Source organism: Apis dorsata, unplaced genomic scaffold, assembly GCF_000469605.1.
Source record: "Apis dorsata unplaced genomic scaffold, Apis dorsata 1.3 scaffold_455, whole genome shotgun sequence".
Classification (NCBI taxonomy): Eukaryota; Metazoa; Arthropoda; class Insecta; order Hymenoptera; family Apidae; genus Apis; species Apis dorsata.
The window spans coordinates 292,556-297,514 of record NW_006263698.1 but is presented as its reverse complement, the minus strand read 5'-3'; the positions used below and the strand labels follow the sequence as shown (position 1 = coordinate 297,514).

The 4,959-nt window shown below is 37.3% G+C and overlaps 1 protein-coding gene across 5 annotated transcripts in view; it reads left to right on the top strand.

The window, feature by feature from the left end:
- LOC102673215 overlaps window positions 1-4,959 on the top strand; it is a 255,084-nt gene that overhangs the window by 111,398 nt on the left and 138,727 nt on the right. The window lies entirely within an intron of this gene.

The following is a 4,959-nucleotide window of genomic DNA, read 5'->3' as shown; positions in this document are numbered from 1 at the left end:
GGGGGGGGGGGGATTAATTCTCTGATACGGGATTGAAAAGCGAATCGGAAACGTTAAGCTTGCTCGAAGCATTCGATCTCGGAGATGGTTATAACGAAAAGTTAAGGGGAAGTTGGAAATGAAGTTTCGCTGCCGGGCTGACAGCCTTGTCTGCCGTAATTTTAAACCTATTAGATGTACTTGCTTAGCTCTCCCCGTGTTATTCATCGCCAATTGAAATTCTGAAATTTCCTACGGTCGCTTAAAATCTCGATCGAATCCATTACGGATGTACAATTTGGAGAAGGATTACGAATCATTTCATTTATACAGAGTAGGTGTTCTAATTATTAATTTCATATAGGAATTACACGAGGTCAAAATTAAGGGAAAAGATGGCAAAGGGTGCTGTATATACATATATAATTTTATATAAAATTTAAAGCAATGCAAATATGGTATAATTATATATGTATATATATATATATGTATAATTTGTAGTTTCGTAAGTTTGCACGTGCATAAATTATGCTAGTAAGTATTCGAATGCATGTTAAAACTTTGCTTAGATCCGTGGTGTTTTTTATAATTATATTTTAACAATATTTTATAATTATTCATACACATATTCCCTTAATTCTACGCGAAAGCTTGCGCTTGTATAATTTATACACGCATTCGTCGCTGTAGTCTATGTTTAAAATTAGTTAAGGTTAAAGAGACGCAAGAGCTCGCATATTACACGTATGGACGATGCTAGAAATGTACGAGCAAAATTCTCGTACCAGTTTAATCTGTCCTTTAAACGAAGAATTATATACAATTGTATAATTTTCCAAAAGAAAAGTAATCTTTAAGGAAAGTTTCCATTTTTTTTTTCCTCTCTCCTCTAAGATTCGACTTAAATCATCGGTCAATTTTTTCCTTTTTTTTTTTATCACCTGTTCTTTTTTCCTTACGTCGTAAACGAATTAACGAGCGAGCGTGTGTACGAGGCACACGCTTTTAATTACAGAAGTTCCTCGCGTGTCGAAACTTTACGATTTTCTCGATCTTTCCTCCCGAAGTAATTGCCTCGTATTTTTCTTGTCACTTTCATCCCTTCTTTCTATGATTATTACCATTATACCTTTCTAATAGCGAAGAGAAGAGGGGAAAAAAAAAGAAATGAATCAAATTATGCGTTACATTCGAGCGATATGTAAAAAACAACGGCAAAGTTTCCGTGGAAACGATTTACGACTTCCAAGCACGATGCATCACTTGTTTAGCGCGAAAAGCGGACACTTTTGATGGGAAAAAGATCGAAAGAATTTCCGAGTACGTCACATATGTTCCATGAACTTCATATCATGGTTATTAGACTGCGAAATTTTCATGCAAATACATATATATATATATTTCAAATTACATACCTTTTGCATATTTCACATAAATGATAAACGAAGATCCGATTTATTTGAAATGGATTTTTTAAATTAGATTTAGAATCTTCAGTTAATAATAAGCAAAAAATTTTTCTAGAAATACAATAGCATATCTATCTATTGTATCTCAAAATTCTGTTGAATTCTTAAATTGAAATTAGAAAGAATTTAAATCAAAGGTAGTAACAACGAATGAACGATGGTTATCTCTTTCATTTATCTCGATACGATCTCCAGTTCTCGAGATATGGTCGTATAAAAGGTAATCTTTTAATCGTTTATTATTTCTATTCTCGTTGTCTATTCGGATCGTCGTCTCTACCAACCTATCCCAAACTCCAGACAGACGCGGTTCCTGAAAATACACGCTTCCTGGAAAAATCCAGGTCACTCGGTCGCGAGCCCATCCATAATTTCTGCCCTGTATTAAGCGCTATAAATAATAAAACTTATATCTCGGCAACCAGTTGAAATAAATCAAAAAGCGATTTCAATGACTTTTTAATTTCTTCTCGCGCTTTTCACGCGAAAATTTAAACTTCTTTCTTTCTTTCTTTCTTTTTTTATATAACTTCAAATGCAATGATTCAACATCATAATATAAAACATATATAAATAAACATAAGTCTCGTCGAATATTTTTTTATTACCCAATTTAACTAGATAAAAATCTAGTCAATCTCTCGAGAATCCTCGCGAAACGAGAAACGATTAAAACGAGGTTTTAAGGAAACGCAAGGAGGCATAATCGTTACAGGGTCGTTAAAAAAAACAGTAAAAACGAACGTGAAATCGTCATCGGCGCGGTGAGAATAGGACGAGTTCCCGCGAACGTTCGATCAACGCAGGATGCCTCCGTTGCATGCAACCCCTGGTAAGTAATTTCTTCGTGGAAACGGCGAACCTCTCATCGTTCATAACTGACGTACGTACGTACGTTTTCTTCGCGCCCTTCAAGTATGCGCAAAAGCAACTCGTTTCCTCCGCGAACGACTTCCTCTTACGGTTGAAAAAACATTTACGTACGAGATATACGTTGGCGCCACCTAGGTTCGGGGAAACACCCGTACAACAGGCGAAGTTTTCGGGGCCAAAATTAATTAGACGTTTACACGGCTCGCTGACGTGGCGTGGAAAGTTACGGCGGCGAGTTATTAATAAAACGAGCACTTGTAATAATTAACTCGCGATTTGTTACGGATAAACTGCGTTTAAATCGTGATTAAATTGCGGCGCGTTGATGGGGGGGAAAAAGTTGGGGAAGGAAGGAAGGAAGGGGGAGGAAGGGGAGAATTCGACGAATCGAAAAATTTAATTAATATCGGGCGAGGCAAGAATGTTACGATAGCTTACCTTCGAAAAGTGTTGTTGCTATGGAATAAATAAAACGTATGCGCAACACACTTTCCACGCAGGTGCAGCTGCGAACGAATGCAGCTCGGACAAATTCTTCGAATTTGATGTGCAGTGAATCACGTTTGTAATTGCGCGTTTCTTTTTACATTCGATTCAATCGCGATGAATCCACGAATTATTTCCGGGAACATTATCAAACGTTTCTCCTCCCCCCTATTAAGCGGAGAGGGAGTTGGTTATTAATTCATTAACGAGTGAACATATTTTTTTTCACTTTTCTTGCGTATTTCCTCTCCGTAAATACGATACAATTTATTACCGTTACTTAGTTGTATTAAACACGCTTTCACCGTGTTTTTTTCACACTCAGAGTTTCGAATAAAATCGTGCAAATTATTATTATTATTATTATTATTTTTTTCAAAATTCCTCGCGCGAAAGAAATTTTTTACCAAGAGTAGCTACTTTCTTCTCTCTTCTCTAACCTTCGCGAGTTCTATTCACTGGCATTTCTAAAAGAAAGAAAAAAAAAAAAAAAAAGAAAAAAGAAGTTGATTCCCCTTCTGCAAGGTTTACATGGCATGGAGTAGTAGAAAGACGGGCATACGCGGTGCAAGCAAAGTAGGAAAATTTTATTGAAAGATTGGAGGGGGGCGGAAGAGAAGAGTGGAGGAAAGTTAAATAGGAAGACGTTTTCCACTCTATATCTAACATACTTTTTTTCTTTTATTTCCAGGAATTCTCAATTCTGTTAATTGAACTGCCAAATACAATAAAAAGAGACCGACCGAGTGTACGCTTCTTTCAATTTTTTTTTATCCACGGTTTCTTTTAACCGTACGATATTTCTACGTCTCGTTTAGAGGTATTTCTGCCAGTTTGACGTAGCGTGCTCTCGAAGGGATTAAACGCGAGGAGATACAAAACGCGGTCCGGGATTCGCAATATCACGACGATCGGTGGAGCTGTTGTATTATTGTAAAAGCTTTCGAACGGAATTCATTCCTGTTATCTGCTTTACTTTACCCCGTTTTACCGGGATCTCGGCTCGCAGATTAAGAGAAAATTGGAACAAGAACCGAAAGACGATGATCGGGGACAGGTTTTTCTTTTATAGAGAGAGGGATGGCAGATTGAATAATTTCAATGTTATTATTACCGGACCGGAAATGACGATATGGAAACGAGAATGATGAAAAATATTCGAAAACGATATTTGGAAGTTAAAAAATACGCGTGTGAATATATGTTCATCCGTTGACAGGTTCAAATATCTTCGTTAAACGATCAATCGAATAAAATTGAAAAGATAATAATTAATTGGATTTGGAAAAGAAAGCATTCGGAATTACCAAGAAATATTCACAGAGAAAGAGAAAATCAAAATCGCACGATTATATTCTAACAATAAAAAAAAAGATTCATCCAAAAATTCCAAATTATAAGAAAGAAGCATTATTCGTTGAAAATTAAATTATCGTAAATAATACCGAATAAAAGAAAAAAGAAAATCAATGAAAATTAATACAAAACTCGAGAGTAATAGAATCACGGCCTAAAGACCGATTTTTCCTTCGAACGATTGATAATTCCTCTCTCGACTCGTAGAAAATGTATATACGTGTCTCGAAAGACCAAGAGCACGAACTTCTCCAACTTCGAAACACCTGTGTGCTTGAATTGAATTCTGTATCGTGTGTGTGTGCCAAAAATGATTCGCCGAAGGTGCCAAAGTTTTCTTGGTCTCCTCCTCCTCCTCCTCCAAAAAATAATAAATAAATAAATAAATTCAACGACGAAGTTGGCGACGTTTTCGCGCTTTGCACGAATAAATGGTCGAACTCGATACGAAGAGGACACGGGATCCAGCGGAGGTCCTGACCGTTTCTTGTCCGTTTCGTTGTAAACAGGAGGAAGCGAGGTGTCCCGTTCCCCGGGATTTGCGGGCGATACGGGACACGAAAGGCGGGCTCAAGAAATGCGCGGGGCCGCAATTAATGATCCCGTTAATTTAATTAATGCCTTCCATAAAGCTCGCGGTTCGTTACGGCCGGTATAAGCAGACTCGTTGCGTTTTCGCGAGAAAAGGGGACAAAAATAATCGTTAGTACGGGGGACAAGTGTACGTTCGCGAGATATACGGCGAGAGTTTGCTATAATAACGGTTGCGAGAGGGATTAAATGGATTAAATTCACG